Source organism: Eschrichtius robustus, chromosome 16 (assembly GCF_028021215.1).
Source record: "Eschrichtius robustus isolate mEscRob2 chromosome 16, mEscRob2.pri, whole genome shotgun sequence".
Taxonomy (NCBI): domain Eukaryota; kingdom Metazoa; phylum Chordata; class Mammalia; order Artiodactyla; family Eschrichtiidae; genus Eschrichtius; species Eschrichtius robustus.
In genome coordinates this window covers 40,132,772-40,157,317 of record NC_090839.1, presented here as the reverse complement: position 1 = coordinate 40,157,317, position 24,546 = coordinate 40,132,772, and positions in this window count along the sequence as shown.

Sequence of the window (24,546 nt, the reverse complement as noted above, 5' to 3'; positions counted from 1 at the left end):
ACTAGTTATGTAAATAGTACTTCTTAGTCATTATATGTACTATTTAGTATTTGTTCTTTAAAAACTAGATATGTCAGTGGAAAGAAATATGTGGCCCTGAAACTTATACTAAAAACATAGCATTAATGTATTTGAAAGAGAAAAGAGACATACCTAAAAATACATTAATAATGATCAAGTGATGAACTAGAGATGGTGAGAAGTAAAATACAGTTTTCTAATTTCCATATGTTCTATGATGAGCACATATGAATTAATAATTGGAGAAAATAAAATGCATCATTTAAAAAAGACGAGGACCTAGAATTAAATTTATTACAGACATCCAAGCATTTACAAAAGCTTTTGGCATTTCATGGTGTCACAAAATAAGAAAGTTGGAGGGACTCTCAGCCATTATCTAGCAGGCTCTTTGCCCATCAGCTTCATAGTTTTTCTGACCATTTTGTTGACTTCTAGTAGATCCAAGGTCTTTCCCATCCCACTGGATAGAGCATAGAGAGAGAGAATAGGGAAGTCGAAGAAGCTAGGATTTGGGGCTATGTCTAAATAGCCACCTAACCAGGAAACCTGGCAGAGAGCAGATGAAATAAGAATCACCAGCTTCATTATGAGAGAATTAGGGAGAATGAATCCTGTATTCAAGAATCAGGGTGGAAGGAGTCAGGGGTCTAGGAATTAAAGATGATCCTTGTAAGGGGTCCCAGCAAAAAAAAAAAAAAAAGAAAGAAAAAAAAAATGAAAAAAGTGAGCTAGGGCATCTCAAAATGAAATGGATTGGGAGCCTTTGCCTAGAGAAACAGAAATAGAGTAGAATGCACCAGAAGTATGTTTTGCTGAGAACTCATGTAGCTAGTCTGTGTTCCTTTCTAGACCTCTGTGTGAGGTTAGTGGGGTTAGTTCACAGACTTGTGTGACTTTGGATGAATCACTTTACCTTCTGGGCCTCTTCTTTTTATTTTGAAAATTATCACCCAGATCCACCTGTAAGATCCTTTCCAAACATATTAATTCGACCACTGTTTCATCTCCAAAAGCTTCTCTCCCACCTACCTCATTGAGGAATGTTTTCTACAGTGGCAAAGCACTCTTCCCTGGAGAAACCTTCTCATTCTGACCAAGCTAAATCCCCTCTGGGTTCAGTTTAAAAATGAAAGCCCCATCAACTGAAATCATAGATGTTTGAGTCCACACCTTCAAAATACCGAATTTCTGAAGAATGTTGAATTCCTGAATTTCTGTAACTTCCCTAAGAATCATCCACACCTCGATGGTGGACTCAGTGGAACCTGTCTGGTGACAGTGGCAGAGTGTTTCTGACAGAAGGTGGCTGGGTTCTACAATGCCAAAGAGAGTATCTGAGCAGCCACTGGGGGGGGGGAGGTGGAGGGGCCCACTGCTCCTGGGACAATGCTTCAGGGCTTTTCTCAGTGGCTTGAACAGTGAAAGGAAACCTCTAGCATTTCATAGGATAAGACTGGGAAGATAATTGCAGTGACTGAAATAGCACAAGGCTGAGCTGACGATTTGGAAGATGGTGCCCATTCAAAGTGAAAAGGAAGTAAAAGACACTAGCGAGAAAGAGAAAGGGGAGGGAGGCAGTTTCCTTGAAAGACCTGAAAATGAGCAGGAGGGAAGATAAAAGGCTAGGGGCGTGCACAATAGCATCCGAGCCACCTAATTCTCTGCTCTGTATTCATCGCAGTCAACTCTGCAGAGCCCTCAATGAGGCTTTATGTTGAGCCTCATTATCTGCTCAGAGATGGAGGGCAGGCCATGCAAATGAAGCTGGGCCCGCAGATAGGCTGTGAAAAAACTGCAATTTGTCAGCATTGAGATAAACAAATGAAGGGCAGACTGCGTGTGGGAGGCGGACCCCCGGGAGCTTTCAGGGTATTTTGACACTTGTTGTGAGAAATATCTTCAGGGTCCGCCCACTGGCTCCCTCCTTATCATTTGACGGGAGGAAAAAGGGTCGCTAATTTACTTATGACTGAGACAGCTGGGGGGCTGTGGAGGATCTCTGCTTTCATCCATTGGTACTTAGGTCCTGGATTAATGTCCTTCTCATTAGGCTCAGCTTTCTTTTCTGTCTGCTGCTTGCACGACCTCTAGGAGGAGGGAATTTTTAAGCCTCTGAGAGTGGTTTGGGGGAGAAAACACACACAAACACACACACAGCAAACAACCTTTCAGTAAAGTGATGCTTCTGGCCAACCATAAGAATGTGGAATCATTCTCACACCAAGAAGATGGTGAAGGAAAGAACTCCTGTTTTCCAGAGAGCATTGCTTTGATTCTCCTGGTAACATTGTCTTGTTGATTAAGGAAAAATAAAATGGTCCCATGTTAATTGTTGGGAGATTACAGGCTATGCCTCTTCCGTCAGCTGGAAGGGACAGCCTGTCAAAGCCCAGCAGAGAGTGGGAACAAAGCTGCCTTTGGTGATCTAGTCTATTATCCAGTTTCTTAAAGGACTTTTAATGATGCTCTGGTGACAGCACCTTAGAAATCAGATCGAATCAATTGTAGCACATTTTCAAAAGCAAGATTACGCAACAATGGGGTTGCCATCCCCTCTCTGAGCACGCCCGGCCACGAGGCTGCCTGCCAAAGCTTATCCACAGCTGTCGCCCAGCCTAAAGCTGTCAGTGTGCATCCCCACCGGCCCCACGGGGAGGCGAACCTTGGTGGCATGAGTGCCCCATCCATCTCAATCCCTCCCACAAAACAAGAGTCACTAAAAGCTCATTTGTGCCTCTTTGCCACTGGGGCCTCTACACAGATCTTTCTGTTCTTTGGAGGAGAATGATGTGGACTTAATTAAGTGTCGTAACTTATGTGTAGGGCTGTATTGATGGCGGAAATGTGGTACAGATGTGGTGTGAAATGATGGTTAATTACTCTGGTGAAGAATACAAATCAGGGTGAGCGCCCATTATCTGAGGCCACAAGGAGTTCCTAGGCACTCAATTACCGCCTTCTTTGTGACCGCAGCACACCAGATGGTTCCAACACCGAAGAGTTTTCTATTATCATAACATTTTTCTAGAGTGCCTTTTCTTCTTCTCCAATTCACCATAAGATGATTACCTTCTTATGGGGAGTTGATTGTTGGGAAGGGTGCCGGGGGGTCAGGCCCCGATTCCATGGGGAGGAGCAGAAAAGGGGGCAGTGGGCAGTGTCTGCAGCACAAGAGCCTGTAGCTGGACGGCTGTGATTCGGGCCACCCCATAATAGCTCATGTGAAATGACTGCTTGGTCCCCTCCTCCCGCTGAACCCACCACTTCCCTTCTGCCCCCAAATCCAAAAGACACAGTGTTCTGTGTGACCGGCTGCTCTGCCTTCTGTCAAAGCATTTCCAGCCAAGTGAGCAGTTTTTCTTTTAAGAGACTGAGTGGCCCTCAATACAATTCATTCCCACTCATTGGCACCACTGAGGCGTCAGGTGAGGACAAAAGTAAATGAGCTTGTGAATATAGGGCTAGTTATTAACTCAGGGCACCCAACTCTATCATCTGCCCATCCCTCCCCAGCTCCAGAGAAGGGGGTGAAAACAACAACTCCGTGGTAAATAAATAAATAAAACTCCACACCGTGAAAGTCTCTGAAGCAGCAAGCCTGGACTTGAGACTCACAGAAACTGAGATGATTGGAATGATCCCGGGCCCTGAAGAATTTTCCTAATGAAAGAAAGACAAAATGGGGACAGGTTGAAACCACAGGCTGCTGTTCTGTTCATGGTGGAATCACCCCTGGGAAACAAGGAATTTCCAGGGAATTCCAGGTGATGTTTCTAGACACAGATTCCAGATGTGATGACTCCAGAACTCACAGGGGGACAGGAGACCAGCTGAGCACTTCTTCCCCCACCAGCCTACGTCCTGGGTTCCCACTGTCTCTCTTCCACTCCTTGAAAAATGCCCCTTCTCTCTGCAGAGTTATAATCTGGAGAGGTCTCATATTTTATGCTGAAAGGGCAAAGCCCTCCAGACCTCTCTCTGAAGTGAACTGTTGTTATGGTTGCATCTGTTTGCTAAACATAATGATGGTGTTATGAGGAGTAATGCCTTTATGACTTTCCTTCCTTAAGACAAAAGCACAGCCCAAGTGGTGTCTGCTTGAAACCCGATCATGTGGTTTTCAAGGCTGGCACCCACATCCTACTTTGGGGTTAGCCAAAGAAAACTGTATTTTGGTTTGGTGTTGCTAGCACTGAGGAAATGATCTCTGGTTCAGAGTTTATGTTTATTTAAACTGCGGCCACCGTGAGACACACGTCCATTTTCCATGACTGAAAAAAGCCTCCCCTTCCTCCCCCCACTGACTACTTCCAAAGGGAACATTTGCCCCTCTCATCCTCATAAGTGTCCTCCTATATAAAGCTAATGATGGCTCCATGATGGCGTGCATTGGCTCATCAAAAGAGAAATCAAAATGATGTCGAATAATAGCCTAGAAAGTCAACACTGAACACCGAAGGCTAGTTATTATTCACAAACACATAAAGCCACTGACATGCATTGTATAGATCCAGTTTCAACCTTGTCTTTCCTTTAATAAATGAAACAAGCTGTACAGCAAACGAATAATCAAGTGGTGATAATGTCTGGTTTTCTAAGCAAGCAGCAGAAAGATTCATTTTTCTGTAACAACCACCACCATCAAAAAGAACTCATCAGAAATCCCTAAACCTGATTTTGGCTGCAACTAGAAAAGAATGTATATGTATGATCTTAGGCCCAATTACCACACTTTCATAATCAAGTGCTTCTTTCACTTAATTCCAAAGAGGAGTCTAAACAGCTTTGACTACCTTTTGTGCGACATATAGCCAATCACTGAGCATAATCTACAAAAGAATGGGAGAAGTTAGCCCAAAAGAGATAAAAATGAAAGAGAATTAGGGATTGCACTGACCACTATTGTGAGATGAATTCTTAAGATTGCGGTCTGAGATACATGCACTTCCATTCTCTATTGTCGCTATAATCTTTACTGTATATAAAAGTAAGAGATTTTCAAAACTCACAAGAATGCTCTGAACCCCAGGACAAACCTATGATTTCTACTTTTCAATAAGTGGTTCTTGGATCATCCTTCTTCATTTTCTAAATTCAGTAACAGGTGGAACAAGAGAACTATTTGCTGCTAACACATGCTTAGAGCAGAGATCCTGGAACCTAGCGATGTGACAAAGACATGATGCAGCAATAGGTCAGTGAAAACTTCAGCAGGGGCTGAAAAGACCACAAAAACTGTTGTGAAGTTAACTGAGAATTCTCAAACATACTGCCTACATCTTAAATTTTTGAACTGTTTATCATTCAAGGAAAAAGGTATCTCCTTACCTTCTGTGATAGATTAGATTATGTTTCTGGAATATTCACTTCCTTTCTCTCACTTCCATGGGAATAATATAGTTCCTTGCTCCATTGATGTTGGTTTTGCCGTGTGCTAAATTTATTTTGTGATTTACTTTTGGCCATGATGTTAACACACATGACACAGCAAAGGCTTGAAATGTACATACCTGTTTCCCCTAGTTTACTGATGCCTCTGCCAACATCAGGAGAAGCATATGCCCAGGCTTCCTTGCTAGACCCTAGAAGAGAAGAGATGCATGAAATAGAGCTGAGTTGCACCAGCCAAGTCCAGCCTCCATCAGCCAGCTCCCAGACCATCCCAGTGTGTGCAAAAGCCAAACCAATATCTGCAGAGCCGCCCTGCTGAGCTCAGCCAACCTGCAGGTATATGAGCAATAAATGCTGATTTTTGTAGGTCACTAAGATTTTGTGGTTATTTGTTACACAGATTATGCTAGCAGTAGGTAACAGATACATCTTCTTGGAAGTGATCTTATTATTAGACTGAATAATTTAGTGCTGTCGTTCTCAATCTTAGCTTAACAGAGATTCTGATTTCATTAAGTTAATCAATCTAATTCGGGCCCAGACATCAGTATTTTAAAATGTCCTCAAGTGATTCTAATGCACAGCCAGAGTTTAGAGTCATTGACACATATAAAGAAGTGATCATATATATATATATATATATATATATATATATATATATATATATATATATATATACACACAAGGGGGCATCACTGGCAGTGGTATGGTCCTGAGAACAAAGGCAGAACCTGCGACTCTGACAGATTTATGGGAAGAAGGTCATCCACATTACTTGTCCAGAGTGGATTTCAACCTTGGCTGTACCTTGGAATTACGTGCAGAACTTAAAAAACACAGAATTCTGAGGCCTTCCTGCAGAGATTCTTATTTAACTAGTCTACATTGTAACTTCATCTTGACATCACATTTTAAAAAAATTCCTCAAGTGATTGTAATGTGTACCCAGGGGTGAGAACTATTGGTGGAACAAATTGTTTTCAGGGTCATTAAGTAGTGGAGACCCACTCACAAGGGCTGTGATTTCAAGGCAAGGCTCTAGTCCTAGAGCAGGAAAAACCCAAAGAAATGTCCACAGTCCAAAAGAAGTGGCATTCCTGGTGGTGAATAGGGTTAGACAACTCATTTTTTGGACTTGAGGCATGAATCGAGATGCAATAGCAAGAAATCATAGCACTTAACAAGAATGGAAGCAGAAAGTCAGAATCAGAAAAGAAACAAAATGTACTTGAGGCCCTGAATTACTGACCTGGGACATTTTAAGGTAACTTCGCTGAAAATAGTACTGCTCTAAGAGTTTGAGTCTGGGTTGAAATGATTTAGAAAGAATGGGTAACTCACCTGCCTACAGTGGCCAATTTGGTGGTACACATGAGTCAATGGAGGGAAGGTGACTTGGCGGGGACTGCAGCTCCCTGGGGACACATACCTAGTAAAATCTACCACCCAAGCCTAGACAATTCTGTCATTAGGACAGTCTTTTTTTAAAGACTGAGACTAGAATTTTGTGTACCATCTCTTGGTTTTTAAATACTGGCAACAAGAAAAAAGATCTTTATAAATATTGCACAAGTTAAATAAAGATGATCTTGAAATAAATTTGGACTACCAACTCCCTGTTTATGATCTCAAGGTTACATGTTTCCAACTGTTTAGTGTAATTTTTATTTCAACCATGCCCTCTCATCCCAGTGGCCCAAGCAGGTCAGAAGCAAAAACACTAAGTGAAGGGGCATTGACAGAGGCCAGTGTTAAGGCTTGAATAAGTCTTGTGTCCTGCCAGAATCCATGCAATATCAGGGAGGACTTCTGGGAAAAGCTTTCAAGATGTGTGGCTCTAAAGGAGAGAAAGGTTGTATTATGAGTTTAGTCCTGACACAGAGCTTCACTGCCTCCCTACCTTTGAAAAATGTCTTCGGTGTACTGACACACTCCTACTTAACACATTGGGCTGCTTTTTTTTTTTTCCCCAAAATGAACAACTTTTCATTGAAGTATATTGATTTACAATGTTGTGTTAGTTTCAGGTGTAAAGGAAGGTGATTCAGTTTTATATATATATATATATATATATATATATATATATATATATATACATATATATGTTCTTTTTCAGATTCTTCTCCATTATAGGTTATTACAAAATATTGAATATAGTTCCCTGTGCTATGCAGTAAGTCCTTGTTGTTTATCTATTTTATATATAGTAGTGTGTATCTGTTAGTCCCAAACTCCTAACTTATCCCTGCCCCTCTTTCCCCTTTGGTAACCATAAGTTTGTTTTTTATGTCTATGAGTCTATTTCTGTTTTGTAAATGAGTTCATTTGTATTATTTTTTTAGATTCCACATATAAGTGATATCATATGATATTTGTCTTTCTCTGTCTAACTTACTTCACTTAGTATGATAATCTCTAGGTCCATCCATGTTGCTGCAAATGGCATTATCTCATTCTTTTTTATGGCTGAGTAATATTCCGTTGTATATATGTACCACGTCTTCTTTATCCATTCATCTGTCGATGGACACTTAGGTTGCTTCCATGCAATGAACATCGGGGTGCATGTATCTTTTCAAGTTAGAGTTTTTGTCTTTTCCAGATATATGCACAGGAGTGGGATTGCTGAATCATATGGTAGTTCTATTTTTAGTTTTCTGAGGAACCTCCATACTGTTTTCCACAGTGGCTACACCAATTTACATTCCTACCAACAGTGTAGGAGGGTTCCTTTTTCTCCACACCCTCTCCAACATTCATTATTTGTAGACTTTTTGATGATGGTCATTCTGACTGGAGTGAGGTGATACCTCATTGTAGTTTTGATTTGCATTTCTCTAATATTTAGTGATATTGAGCATCCTTTCATGTACACATTGGGTTGCTTTTAATTTTCTTATGATTAAAAATACCAGGGCTTGGCACTTCCCTGGCGGTCCAGTAGTTAAGACTCCATGCTTCCAATGCAGGGGATGTGGGTTCGGTCCCTGGATGGGGAACTAAGATCCCACATGCTGTATGGCGTGGCCAAATGAAAAAAAAAAAAAAAAAGAATACCAGGGCTGTTTTTATCTAAAACTTGAAAATATAGTGTGCATACAGCGACTTTATATTTCTTGCCCCAAATCAGAACACATGGTCCACCAGTTTCTTATACCATTTCTGAATGTGAGAAATACTCCGGGAGAGCTCATCTGAAGGCCAAAAATTTGGGAATTCCATGCTGGTTTTATAGGAAAGGCAGAGATTATTTAAAACCCAGGATTATCACAGCCATTTGTACGTATATGTACTCATAAGGAATTTATATATTAGGTACTAAGATTTCTTAGAAATTATTTTCTACATTTTCCTTTGTGAAATGCTTTTTCCCTTCCAGTTTTCAGGTATAGGGATCGATTTTCCTTACTAAGTTCAGGCTCCTTCCTCTTTCTGTATCCTTTCTTTTTTCCATCCATACCACCAACCTGTATGTTTCCTGCTTTATGACTATAATTATTGCTCTTAGAGGAAACTTTTGTAAGAGGACATGTCTTACCAAGCAGATAAAGGGTTAGTTGTTCCTGATAAAGTAAAGCATGGAAAGAGTTGGGTAAATCTTTCTTCAGTTCCCATACCTGCTGATACTTTATTCCTTTTATATTCAGACTCTACTGTCTTGAGCTCCAGAGCATCTTCAAATTTGGAGATTAGAGCCACTAACTTTAGGCTGCACCCATTGCCTAGGATTTTATTTTCTTTTAAGGACTCGAAGGTAGGCACACATCCCAAATCTGACCTTTGACAAGAAGTTCAAAGGTAAATACCACTTTGCAATTCCTTTTATTCCTTCACTCAACAAATATTAGCAATATGCCTGTTACATGGCAGGCACTGTGCCAGGTAGTAAACATATAATGGTGGGCAAACTAGATATAGTTCCTGTCTTCATGGAACGTGCAGCCTATGAAGACAGCAGACATTAAGAAATAATAAATGAGAAACAATACTGAAAAATTAATAAATAACTTGAATAAATAAAAAAATTCCATTTGAATTAAGTGCTGAAAGGAGAGGTGCTAAGAGATTCGATCTGGTTGGGCAAGTGAAGGAAAGTTTTATTGAGGATGTAGCCATTGAACTGAGATCTGAGGGGTAAGTAAGGGTTAACTAAGTGAGGAGGAGAAAGCACTTCCAGGAGGATAGACTACCACGTGGAGGACCCTGCGATGAGAAGGAGCATTAGGGAACAGGCCCAAAGATCTGTTTTGGTGGCTGGCCCATATGAAGAGAGAATTTGTGATGATTACGAGGCCTAAGTGATGGGTGGAGACCAGGCAGAGAAGGTCTCTGTGGACTGTTGATGTGTGCTATTTGCCCAAAAACAGAGTATGAGGCCAGTGGTGATGGGTCTATTCTGTACTACCCTGAGGCGAGTAAAGAGGGGTGGGTTAGAATGGATGTGGGTAGACTCATTTGGAGGAGTTCTCAGTTTTCCAGAGAAAATAAAATGATAGCTTAGAGTAATGGTCATAGTTTTGAAAAGAAATGAACAAGTTGAAATTTGTTAGCAAATAAAATTGGGGTTGATTTGGAGAGGGGATAAAGGAGAGAGAGGACTCAAGGGTGATTTGCATAATGGGATGAATGTTGGTGTCTTGATCTGAGATGTAAAGCCCAGAGGAAGATTAGATTATGGGATCATGAGCTTAGCTTTGGACTGGGGATTTAGAATGTTTTTGAGACATTTAATAGAAGTTAACAAGTGGGTGGTTGTCTTAAAGTTTAAAGGTGCAGACTGGAGATTAGACTCTAGCTCAAATAATGGGTAATTGAAGGGAAGCATGTAGCTGAGACCCTCTAAAACTGTTATGGAATAAGAGGACTGAGTTTTGGAACAACCAACATTTAGTGAATGCGTAAAATAAGAGATTCCCACACCGAAAGTACAGAAAGGATTCCATGAAGGTGGAAGGAAAACTACAATATTGCATCATGAGACACTTAGGGAGGTCGTGTGCCAAGAAGGAAGGGAGTCACTTGTGTCAAATGTTGCTGAAAAGACATGAAAGATGATTTGGGAATAGCATTGAGTTCAGTGAGAAGGTCTTTGGGTCACACTAATAAGAACTATTTCAGAGGCATACTGGGGCCAAACACATACTGGAATGAATTGGCAGTTATCTCTGTATGTTTCCCAGTCCCTCTTCTTCTCACGCAAACACAGGAAACTAGATATATTAAAGCAAATATATCTAGTTTGGTTTTTTAGTAAATGGAGATTGGAACCAAAGATCAATATTATTTGACATAGAGTGGCCATGAGCCAGCCTTTAAATGTTTGCTGAAATTCCAACTAGACTCTGATTCCCCTCTCCTATCACCACCTCTCTGCACTGTGTTAGAATGCAATATTCACTTAAAAAATTATTTCTGTGTGAGAAATAAAGTGAAGGTTAATATACTCGATTTTCTTTTCTCATAGCCTAATTGTCTTAAAGTAACATTGAAACCTGGAATGCCAGCTTTAGCAAGTGCCTACAGACAAGTATTTCTTCTTGGTTTGTTCATGTGCTTTTAAAAATATCTCAGTTATCAACTAGAAAGAGAAATAACTTGAATTTGTGTTGAAGGCAGTCCAGGGAGTGGGTAGAATAAATGATACAAAAATGTGAAATAGTTATTAGAAACTGGTGAGTTGTACAGATAGGAAGCTGATCCAATGCCCACAGCTATTATTTTCCAAATAATAACCAAAGCCTACAAATTTCTCCCTTTTCTTTTAGATCTATTTATCTATGAAAGGAAATGTTATTCAATCCATGTACACTTAAACCGTCAAAGTAATTTAAGGAAGGTCTTTTGATGGCCCAAGTATATTTTGAGCAATTTAAGAGAAAAATATTTTGTCTTTCTTTTTATGTATGGGAAGCATCATTTTGCAAAAAGCAGTTGAATCAGAATGACAAAATTAGATTTTTTTAAAAGATATATTTACAAGATTTTCAGTGGAATACAGATTTGAGGAAGAGCATGTGCTCATTGTTGACATCTAATGTGATGCCAGAACAAAGGATGCTTGCAGAGACCCAGCCAGGGTCTATTCAGCTCAAAGAACATCTCGCCTTAGTGTATAAGTCATAAGTCATTTATTAAATTCAGTCAGTACATATTTTGATCATCCACATAGTTCCACACACTGTTCTAGGCATTAGACAACAGTATTCAAACTATGGACAAACCCCTGTCCTCAATAAGTTTATATTCTAGTGGAGAAGACTAATAGTAAATAAATGTATAGCATTAATGAAAGATAGAGAGAAGTTTTACAAAGAAAACTAGAGTCAATGGTAGAAAGAAGAGAATGGTGATGATTGCTCTTGCAGATAAGTTGGTAAAGGGAGCTCTCTGTGTGGAAGTTATGCAGAGATCTGAAAAATTCGAAGGAACAAATTTTTATAATTATGAGAGAAAAGAGCATTTTATATATAAAGTACAAAGGCCCTGGAGCAACCGTGGTGTGCACCCCACAAAGCAGAGCCCTGCCAGCTCCACATTCTCCCAGACCTTGAGGACACAGAGAATGGGTTTATTCCAGTGCCTTCCTGAAGATGCTCTCATTAGCCATAACATCCATAGAAGAAAAATCTGCTTTCTGTTAATGTCTCCCCTTGGTGAGTTTAGTTTGCAAATTTTCTGTGGTTTCATTAAACTGAACCAGAAGGAGTCTCTGAATAGATCTATTGCTTTGGGAAACTACATTAAAAGCCAGCTCGCAAGTCTGGCTCCTTGGGGTACAGCCAACCTCCCCAGCTCACCTCTAGTGAGACTGACTCTATTTGCTTCCCTTACTGAAGGTGAACCCATGAACCTACCATTTCCCGAGGCACACTTGGGTGGCTCAACCCCGGGTGCACCCGGTAGTCCAGTCGGGCAGACTAAGGTGTATGTATTATCTAATCAAACCCAAAGGCTTCGATTAAAGTCATTATGTGCAGGGCAAGGGCAAGACAAGATTTCTGACTTTTGGACGTCTGCACCTTGGGGATGGTTTGCCTGTTCCCCCACATATTCATTGAGACTGGTGATAAAACTATGGGAGGAGGGGGTAGTCTTCTTTGGATTTTAATCTTTGGAGGAGGTACCTTATGGGTCACATTTGAGTAAACTGCCTGCATCCTCATTGAAATGGAAGATGAAGAGGCATCCTCTCAATACAACTTTATATCCCTTGTTCTAGACATCTAGCTGACTGCCCCAAAGCCACACCCTGCCCAATGTCATGTTGTGTGTGGTCCACACATTACTCAAAAGGGAAAAAAAATTAAATTACTCCTCATGATTGCAAAATTGAGGGAATTCACATCAACTCTGGATTTCTGCACGCTCTTGAAAAAGCTCTGAGAGTAACAGATCCACAATCCCTTATGGCAACAATTGGCTGGAACTTAAGGGCTGATTTCCTTACGTGGGGCATGTGCCCTCTACTGCCCCTAATTCTCACCCAGCCCCTATTAATCTCACCTGCTCACATCATTTAGTTTCATTTCCTGCTTGGGCTCTGTAGGCATTGATCCTTATAAGTCCTCCTTTAATCCATTATCTTATTCTTGTCATCCAGTTCCTTTTCCCCCAACATTGAGAACAGCAAAGGTGATGACAACATCATGGTGGATACATCCAGTGGCCACTACAATCTGCTACCTTAAATTGAAAGTGAGGCAAACACTTCCCTCTTTCTTCATCCTAACTTTGCAGTAATTTGATGGAATGATGATATCATAAAAATAAAATGATGATTGCATAAAAGCAATTAGTCTGTCATGAGAGAAAATGTAAGACTGTGTGTGTGTCTTAGATGAGGAAACAAACTGTTCTAGAGAAGAGCACAGATGGGGCTTTCTCAATATTTGAGAGTCTAAAAGACAGAGCTGGGTTTCCTATCTGTTCTGGATAGTGGATTTTCAATCTATTTTGCTAAAGAAAGTTTCAGACAAAGGGTTCAGACACCTGTGACCTCCATAGACTGTAAGCTCTTGAGGGCAACAGCCAGATGTCTTTTGTTTGCCAGTGTTTGCCCAGCGGTAAGTCCATGGCCCATGGGAGACCCTCAGTAGACATGTTTGTGGAGGAATGAAAGTCCCAGTGCCATCATGTGTGAGCTCTCCCAGCAATGTATGTCCCCACTCAGGGCAGCCTTGAGAACACCCAAACAACTGAGTCACAGCCACCCCTTACAATTCCTGAGTGGTTATAGACATTCCGTTGGGTTGAAGTTGTTCAAAATGGTTACAGCACACAGGGGAAGAAAGATTTTACAAAGGAGGCCAAAAATTCATGCATCAAAACACCATTCCCGCCTTGTTTGGCCTTGAAACATCTTCCTTTAATTAGTTATTCCTGCATTTGTTTCCTAAGACTGATGAACAGCTGGCTTGTACTTGAAGTTACACAAAGAGCTGGGCTTAGGAGTACATTTTAGTATCCACTACTTCATCTAATAGCTCTGGGGCATATTTCAAACATCTTGTTAGGGGCCTGCCTATATTATTACCGGCTGTGACCTTCCCTTTGGGAGCTGCCAGCACTGATTGGAACTCATCTGCTTCTTTCTGAGCAGGATTACAGCAGGGAGGAAGCCGGGGAGATGTGAAAAAGATCTAGATCCGGGGCACACTTTGAAGAATACCCAAAGCTTCTTTGAAAATGGAAGCCATGGCAGGGAAATTTGGGAAAGAAATTTTTCTTTCTATATTCCTTCCTTCCCACAGTTTAAGCAGGTAACTACACTATATAGTTAGTTGCCTTGAAAGTTTTTGGCAGGTTGAAAGCAGAAGCTACAGGAAGTTCATGGTTCTTCCTGTCCTTGAGCTTGGTGTCCTGGGTGGAGGGGGCAGCAGGAGATTCAGGCCTGTGAAGATGACAAGGTTCAGAACTGGCAGGACATCACTTCCACTGCATTCTGTTTGCTAAAATGAATCACAAAGCCAGTCCAGATTCAACAGGTATTGAAATAGACCCTGCTTCTTGATGGGGGCAGCTACAAAGCCACATTGCAAATGGCGTACTTACCAGTGGTGGTTTGGAAGATTGAGCCATTTTTGTAATCAGTCTATTACATTGAGTCTCTGCAATTTTGTTGAGGCCACAACTCCTGTATCAGATTGACCACAGGTGCTCCTTGCTTTGAACTACTTCCTAAAGCATCATTACTAATAAGAGTACTGTACCTCCAAGTTAAATGCCAACACCTGGAGGACAAGATTTTTTTTTTTTTTTTAATTCCTGCACCATTTGCAGAACTTAACATCATACTAATCATTTTCTTATAATTCTTTTTGTTTGGTTAGAGGTGGAAAAGTGACACCCACAAACCTAGAACATTATGTATCCAGAGACACTATTTATCTAGAATTAACTTCATTATTTTTAAATTTTTTTTATTTTTTTTTAACTGCCTGGTACTTGGGTTTAAGAAATATGCTGCCTGGGTCCTTGGACTTAAGAAACCATGAAATTAGGGAGACATTTTGGAGGGTAAAACTCAGCAATATGCTTCTTTATAATTTTTTAAAACAATCTCAATTCCTGTATCCCTACCCTGATGAGTTGTTGAAATTCATTCCCAGTCGTAATTGGGGTTCTGGTACCCTCCTGTGGGAATTCAAATATCAGCGGAAATTAGAGGAAAGGTCTCTGGGCTCTATTTTGTCACCATTCAAGTCCATGTGGTCCCGTGGAGTTGGACAGAGCTCAGCTTCTGATATGGGGAGGGGATATCTTCAGGAGGTCCTGTCCACCCGTGCTCCTGCTCCTGGAACTGTACCAGCACCATGAGAACAAGCCCGGGCTAGCCTGGTGGAGGATGAGAGCACATGGAGCAGAGCTGAGCCTTCTCTGCTGGGCCATCCCAGACCAGCCGGCACCCAGCCCACTGCCTGCTGCCCGGATTCTCTTGTGGGAGCCACACTGTATCATCAAAGCTGTGGCCCAAATCAACAGAACTTCCCAGGCCACCATAGGCTTGGGGAAAATATAAATGGTGTCTTTTTTTAAAGCACTACGTTCTGTGGCAATTTGTTATACAGGATCACTGTATCAATACATAACTGATACGCTGGAATAGATGACATATCAGGTTCCTGAGGTCGGCGGGGCTTCAAAGATTTAGTCAAGAAGGGAAGAGGGGGTGGTCATGCCAGTCAGGGGAAAGAGCTTTTCCTGACTTGGTTTCAGCCTTTCCAATGTATCAATACTAATCGGAATCTCAGTTCTCTTAGACATGTCTCTCCTTCCTCTTAGGCTCCCTTTCTCGCTTTGCCTAGCCTCCTGTGAACCAAGGAGGTCAGAGCAGCTGTAAGGCCGCGTGGGGTCCCAGCATCCACGAAAACCTAGTCCTCCCATTTGATCTCTGCTCCAGCCCCGCTGGGCCAACCTGGGGAGCCTTCTTTCCCTTCATCTAAACTCTGGAGATCAGAACACTTGGACCCTTTTGGCAGATTTATACAGAGCACATCAGGCCCAGGAATCTCCTTGAGTGCCCAATAAAACAAGGTATTTTTGCTGTTATTTTATTCCCAGGCCCCAGACTTTCATTACAGAATAAAATTTAGAAATAAAAATAAAGCTCTCCCTCACTCCTGGGGCTTCCATTCTCTTTGTCGACGAGCTGCCCTGCCCTCCTGGTTCTCAGGCTCTTGGGCTGTAACTCCCAGGATTTCTAACTTCCTGCCTCTTTCCAAAACCCGTGCCACTTTCCCAGGCACTGGGAGTCAAGTTTGAAAGGGTCAGTCCCTGGAATGCCTTGTGGTAACAGTGGGGAGACACCGCTCCTGTCTGTTAATTGGCACAGGAAATGAGCAAAGTTGAATGTGGTTCTCCTGTGATTAGAAACCTTTTAAAACAACAAGCATGGCTGAATCTTTCCTTAAAAGAGGGATGGGAGTGGGTCCAGAAACCAGAGAGCTCTCTAGGTGATTTAATGAAAAAAAAAAAAAATTAGATTGGAGTCTATTCATTTTGTAGAATAAAAATTTAAACAAAACAGGGGCAAAACTTTCCTAAATGTTGGAACCTCGTGGGTCTCCCTCAATTTTTTCTCTGGTGCTGCTAAAATAAATGCTACGGAATAGCTCCCGTTCCGTTTCCTTTCCCATTCTTCTTCCCCACCGCCCCCCCATGTCTTCAGAGCAGTCCTTTTAAGGATCTGAGAGTCTTTTAAAGTCCCGCCTCCACCCGTTTTCACTCTGACAAATGTTGATTTTTAATAATTCCTCCTTCTTAGGTTTCAAAACCATCAGGGTGTTTGTTTCTAAAACTAAAAATTGAAACAATGAATCTGGAATAAAACCTTTTTTGGTTTTTTTGTTTGTTTGTTCGTTTTGTTTTCTTTAAGAGGGAGCTAGACAGGAGTCAAGAAGACCTGCCTGCAGTGTTTTTAAGATCTGAAGAAATAATATATGCAGAGAGGCAGGCACCCCACTTTTGCCCTCCTTCCATAGAATCCACTTGCACTTTCGCTTAGACATGTACTTGTATTTTCTTTTTGTTTCCCCAAGTGCTTAACTCAGTCCTGAGCACAGAGTAAGCACTTAATACATATTTGCTGATGTGAATTGAAGGCCTGGGGTATTTCCTACAGATTAAGCAATTTTGACACCATAATCCCTAAATAATTTCCAGGAAGTGCCTTGCACAATGGTTTCTAGTGCAGGCACATTAGAGCCCTTGATTCCTGTCTTTTGCTGTTTGTTTCTGGTTCATGTGTCAAGCCATTCACTCACTGCTCTTGGTTGGTTCTTTAGACAGCCAGGGGAGACGAGTGATAACGCCAGGGCTGGGCATTTGTATTCTCCATGTCTTAGAAACTAGACTCCAAAGCAGAGAAATGATTTTTCTACGTTGCTGAGTAATATAATGATTATGACCTGCAAATATTTGGAGAGGGGTGGTCAAAGGTAGCCAAGAGAGGTGAAGATGCTCTCAAAAGAAATGAAACAGCTCCAGTTCTGAGGCCTTGCTCTGAGCACGGGGAAATGCGGGTGAAATATTATAGCAGCAACAGGAATGGTTATTGAACTGTGAAAAGCATTTGCTACATAAAGAGGGCCTTAATTCCTCTGATGTTATCAGGGAGGGATGTATTAGGTTCTGCAAAGCAAGTGGCAGTGATCAGCAAATGCATTTTTAAAATGTTCTTCCCCTTTAATATCAGATGACTATAACTTAATCTCCAGTTTGTGGTGTATTCTTCTTATCCCTCCCCCCCCCAAAAAAGAGGGTGTGGTCCGGGGAATTAAGGAGACCAATTAAGAGGGCCATTTTAATTTCTGGAATGAGTCACCCCCTCACTCCCATTTTTCTGTTGCTTTTATATTTATCAAAAACATAAATTAAGACCTTGGGATGTCTGAGCTAACAAAAATTAGGTATAAATTACTACTCTATTAATTGAAATAGAAGACTATGATAAGCCCTGAAATATTTGATAATCATATACAAAAATGTCCATGTTAATTTGTATTAACTTTCTAAACAGCTCTATAGAACCAAGTTAGAAATGTTTTAAGAAATTGTTTTATTTAATAAAGACATGGACAATCACCCCATTTGATTTTTGAAACAGCAAAACATTTTTTAAGTAAAACTTATTCTACTTTTTGCACTTTAATTTGGGATAAAGAGTCAATGAAAAAGAATCGAACATCTTATTTCTTCAGTTGGTTTCAGCTGGTAGAATTCAAAATGGTGCTTAGTGTGGAAGCTAAAATGGAAATAGATTGAATAGGTTAAGATTTTAAATTGGACTGAGAGCTTGCAACATGAGCAATCTAGAAGGATCATGGCACTATCAAGGTAGCTGGTTTCAGACCATAGGTTTGTTCTCAAAAAGAGCATCTGACTCCTACTTACACATTGGTAGGTGGGCACTGGAGAGATGCCAGGAACGTGCTATGCTGGAATGCTAAGATACACACCTAAGGAGGGGATTTAGAGAAGAAAGTGATTTCTATTTCTGTTCCTTTCTTTTGCAACTGTTTACAAATAGCATGGAGCTGTGACGTTTGTGTGTCTTACTAATGTGGCTAATAGCACAGTCTATTCATAAATCCAGCCCCACCCCCAGAAGGCTTGTCGTTTAGGTCAGAGCCTTATTCTTGGTCAGTCTATCACTGCTGCTCATTGGAAATTGACACGGAAAATACTCCAGACATAGGCATTTTTCTGGAATCGCCTTGACACATGAACTGTATCTGCTTACACTCTTTCTTAGCATCATCCCCTGTCAGTTTCCGCTGGAAGTTTCAACACTCCCCTGATTCTGATCCACCCACGCTAATGCATGATCCCCCTTCCCCAAAGCCTGGGAGAATGAGGAAAGACGTGCATTTGATAAAAAGCCCATTACCATTTGGGAGAGGGAGAAAGAGGGAGAGAACAGAGCTGGAGCCACCCCATACCACGACCAGCAGTTGTTGGGTTTAAAATTTCACGTTGGCCTCTTTTTTAGTAGACAGCCTAAGCTGGCATCAAGAGGCTATCGACTGTCAAAACAGCAGCCAGAGAAACAATCGACAAAGCCATCCCTTGAGAACGTTGAGTAAACTGGTGAAAATACTGTCAAAGGAGTTAATGTGCGAGCTGGCACCCAATGCCAGACCCAGCGTGAGAACCACTTACGTGGTAATTGTCCCTCCCAGGGTCCGGACTCTGTCAAACACTGCCCCAGGCTTGCCTTTCAGCACAGGAACTGATCTCTTTTTGACAAACTGAAATACACACCCACCCCAAAGCCCTACCAGCTGAGGGTGGGGAATTCAGGTGGGAAAGCAGGCAGTTCTCTAGTAGCCGCAGGCCGGTTCAGTTTCACCAGACTCCCCCAGGGTCAGGCTGGCTGGGCAGACTGATTCTTGGGAACCTGGGTGATATTTATGCACAGCCCTGACCTCTAGGGGAGATAAAGCCAGACACCAGGTTGCATCTCACAAACCCCTTCCAGCCAATCCAACCGCAGAGGGGCTCCTCGGTCCCAAAGTCCCACACTCTCCTTTGTGGCCTTGAGATTAAGCATCCATAAAAGGAGAGATGGTGGTTAGACCAAGCACAAGCGCAAAGTCAGTGCGGTAACACGAGGTGCACGTGCATCGCGGCATCGCAGGGCTTTCTGACACAGTGTGAAAAACTTTCCCAAAGTAATAGCTAAAAAAGACACTGTCTTTATAATTGCACAGGTCGGAAACATGCAATTTGAAATAATAGGATTGAATAGGAAAATAGTAACTCCAAAGGAGGTTTTTGTTTTGACATCAAGAAACACCTGTTGCACGTTGGCGCTGAGGGCTAGCCTGCAGGATCTATTAATTTTCTGGAAGTCACACCAGTTTGCTATTCTGCCAAATTCTCCAGTCACTCAAAAGAATGAGCATTCAGGGTGTATACCTATAAATAAATAATACGATTGTAAACAAAAGCCTGGGAATAATTTTTAATAGATAGCATATTAATAAAAATAAAAAGCGTAGGGCTTCCCTGGTGGCGCAGTGGTTAAGAATCCGCCTGCCAATGCAGGGGACACGGGTTCGAGCCCTGGTCCCAGAAGATCCCACATGCCACGGAGCAACTAAGCCCGTGTGCCACGACTACTGAGCCTGCTCTCTAGAGCCCACGAGCCACAACTATTGAGCCCGCGTGCCCCAACTACTGAAGCCCGCATGCCTAGAGCCCGTGCTCCACAACAAGAGAAGCCATCGCAATGAGAAGCCCGTGCACCACAATGAAGGGTAGCCCTCACTCGCCGCAACTAGAGAAAGCCTGCACACAGCAACGAAGACCCAATGCAGACAAAAATAAATAAATAAATAAAATAATTTTTAAAAAATAAAAATAAAAAAATAAGTAAATAAATAAAATAAAAAGCGTAACTAAGACACCTAAAACAAAAATAAGTACAGGTTATAAATAGGTCAATCAAAAAGGCAAAAAATTATATAAATGTCTAATAAATGTGGATAATTAATTAAATTCATTACTAATTAAAAAAACAGTAAATAAAATGAACAATGTCATATTTGTTTGCCCTAATTGGCAAATTTAAAGAATGATAATACTAACAGCAATTCATAAAATATGATGAATGGAAATAATATTGCTGCAGACCACCTGGGAAACAACTTGACAGTAGGAATCAAAAGCGTTAAAAAAATATTTGTATACTTTCACCCAGTAATTCTGCTGTGAAGAAGGCTTCCATCTTCAGCCACTGCGCCCACTGCCATTGGGCAAATTGGAGCCAAGTGTCCAGGGAGGCCCTCTGCAGATGGACCACAGAGAACCTTGGCCTTCCATCTTCTAGTCCAGAGGCACCCATATGTAATTCAGGAGACTCTCACTTGCTTCTATAGAAATCTAGACTTGTGGGGCTGTACAGGGAGGGGCACTTACTGGTGTCTTTTATCCTCCCTAGATTTTGCCCAGGTATCATTCTACTGGCTGATTTTTTTTTTTTAAGTATAGTTGACTTACAATATTATACTAGTTTCAGGTGTACAACATAGTGATTTTGTATTTTTATAATTATGAATCATACAAAGTTATTATAACACTATTGACTATATTTCTTGTGCTGTACATTACATCCCTGTGACTTACTATTTTATAACTGCTAGTTTGTACCTCTTAGTTCCTTTTATCTATTTCAACCTCCACCCACCCCTTGCCCTTCAGGCAACCACTAGATTGTTCTCTTGCATCTGTGAGTCTGTTTCTGTTTTGTTATATTTGTTTGTTTGTTTCACTTTTTAGGTTCCACATATAAGTGAAAACAAAGTTTTTTGTTTTTGTTTTTGTTTTTTTCATTTTTCCTCATTTTGGGCTCTTAAGAACTGATATCATTGGCAATGCAGATACCTTTTTTCATATGTTCCTTTTCTTTTTTGTTTTTTGGTTATAACCAATGAGCGATTAGAGAAGAAATGCCTTTATTCTATCAAAAATGCTTTCACATTGTTGTTCATGTCTATATTTTCTAAATTTTCAACACAGATTATTATTTTTGCCATTAGGAAAAAAATGCAATTTTATTTCGTAATATGGATATGTTTACAATTTATATTTAGGGAAAAAAATTAAGGTAGTAGTTATATACATTTTTAAAGTCTTTCCCAAATAACAATCACAAAAGATACTAATTTTAACAAGACATGGGCTATATCTATCAACTGCTCTAATAATTAAAGTTATTTTAAATGTTCAGTAAACAACGCTTTTTGTTGGAGCTTAAGATTGGTGGGCTCACACTGCTGTTTTCCTATTCATGTATGAGGGTTCTAAAGAAAGCCTATCTTAAAAAAACAAAAAATGCCTCATAGATAAGAAAAATCAACTTGAACTGATTTTCAGTAGATTGTCTCCTATAAAACACAGCCTCATGCAGTGTTTCCATCCAGAAATGTTTTTCACCTCCTGTGAGGGTATGAAATTCCTTGGTGGCCTTAGGGTAGTTTTGCTAGAAATGAAATCACCACGACATTGTTAATTTTTGCTTTAATACAACATAACAATGATAATCTCCAGTATGCATTAAGAGAGACATTCCTGGTTTAAAGACTGAAAGTCTCGCACCTCAGGGAACCCCTCAGTCCCATCACCCTGTGTCCTGAGTGCCTGCCATGTGCAAATTGTTCTTAACTACTCCAAAGCTGAGTGGTTCAAAGCAATAACCATCTTATTATATCTGATGATTCCGTAGTAGTCAGGCATTCAAGCAGGGTTCCCTGGGCTAATTTTCCTGCTCCATGTGATGTTGCCTGGGGTCACTCTTGGTATTTAGCAGGTGGTTGGGCTGCTCCAGAGGGTCCAGGGTGGCTTCACCCCCACGCATGGCAGGGAATGTCTCCAAGGCTGATCTGGACTGGCCCCTCTGCCTCTCTGTGTTGTCTCTCGACCTCTACAGGTGTTATTTGCAGTAGGGCAGTCAGACTCCTTACTTAGTAGCTCAGGGCTCTGAGAGTGAGAGTTCCAACAGACAGGAAGTGAAAGCCAATGGACAGGAAGTGGAAATTGCTAGTCTCTTGACATCTGGGCCTGAAAACTGGTACAGCTTCACTCCCAACGTATTCTGTTGGTCAAAGCAGTCACAGACCTTGGCCAGAATCGAGGGAAAGGGATATAGACTACACTTCACAAAGGGAGGAGTGTAAAAAAACTCGAGATTAACTTTATAACACCCCACAAATACTACTGTTTCACGTAGTAACCCCAAGTTGCAGTTGAATTTGAAATATGTATATGTATAAAATTCCTATTTTGCAGTTGAAAAAAGTGAGGCTTGGAGAAGTTGAATAGTTTTCTCAGATCACAAAACTAATAATATCAGAGCCCAGGTAAAGCCTAAAGTGGTCTGATTCTGAAAATTATGCCATTTTCTTTCTGCCACATTGGCCACAGAGACACCTTTCATGGTACTTTCACAGATGGGAAGCATCTGTGTATTGAACACATGAATATGTTATATGTGGGAAAGGAGGACAATGGGTAGAAACTCCCTCTCTCACGCTTGTGACAGAAAGATGGCAGACTTTTCTAGCAAAGATTTTAATTCCCATCTATCAAGCCACATGGGGTGCAACAAACAGAGTTAGACTGTTTGGGTTAGACTATCTGGATCTCATGAGGTGTCAGGTTACATTTGAAGCCTGCCTAAGAGGACGCAGAGGGTTGCAACCATCAGTTCTATGTCATTTAGGTTCTGTTGTATAAGAAATGACCCCAAAACTTAGTTGCCTGGGCAATTCTTCCAGTCTCAGCAGTCTAGGCTGATGTTGGCTGTGTTCCCTCACATGTCTGTATTGAACTGTTGGTTTGACTGGTGTCGGATGGCCTCACTCATGTGTCTTGTGGCCGGTAGGCCACTTGCCAGGGCCTGGCTGACTACTGGCTGGTAAGCCTTGTTTCTCCTCCACATGACTTCTTATCCTCCAGCAAGTGAAACAGGGTTTGTTCACATGGAAGCTGCAGCATTCCAAGAGCAATAGTGGGCAACACTTCTTGGGGTCTGGGCTCAGAACTCACACATCATGTGTTCCATTGCATTCTATTGGCCATAGCAAGTCACAAGGCCAGCTCAGACTCAAGGAGTGGGGAAATGGACTCTGCCTCTCTTGATAAGCTGGATTGTAAAATCACATTGAAAGAGTGAATACAGAGAGAAGAATAATTACAGACAAATTTGCATTCTAAAACAAGACCAATTGGTTGATATCTTCTACACCATTCAGAACACAACCAGATGTGGCCACCCACAACTCTGATAAATTGGCTTAAATGAAAATCTGAGCTTTGTGAGTTCAACCAGAAACCCTATTCAGATAATTAATCTATAACAAAGTTAATAAATCCAAAGGACATTCTGAAGTACTTTTCATCACTATAATCCAGAGATAGTGTTTTTTTTCTTTTTTAACTTACTGTGGTCCATTTTAATGTCTACATATGTAAAGACTGCTTTCTGCTCCCAGGCTCTTTAAAGCTGCCTCCCCCCCACCCCGGAAATCAAATATCATCAATATTCTGCAATAAACCCAGTAGATTAAAGAAAGAAGCCACATGAATTAAAACTGTACAGCAAGAATTCAGTGACAACTTAGATTCCCTGAAAGGTCAAAGAATGTTCTCTACATTTTAATAGCTACTACAGAATTCATATTTGAACTTAAACAGTGAAGAATATCTATTGAGTGCGTTCTAGGTGCAAATACTGTACTGGGCACTTGATATATCTCATATTGTTTAATCCTCCCTACTAATTTATGATTCAGAAATGAACACTAACATCTCCATTATTCATATAAGGGGACTGAAACTTAAAATGTATGGTACGTTGCTCAAGATTCCTCCCTGTCCATTAAGAGGTAGGGTCTATTTCATCATCCCTTAAATCTTGGTTCCGCCATGTGACTTGCTTTGGTCCAGAGACATTAGTAAATGTGATGCAGGCAGAGAATTGAAACACACTTCACATTACGGCTTGCTTTCCAGCTACACTTGAGATCCTAGGACCGCCATATGAATGAGTCCAAGCTGCCTTGCTGGAAGATGGGAGGCTACATGGCAGAGATCCAAGGAGGACCAGCTGAGAGTCAGCCAGCCCTTGGC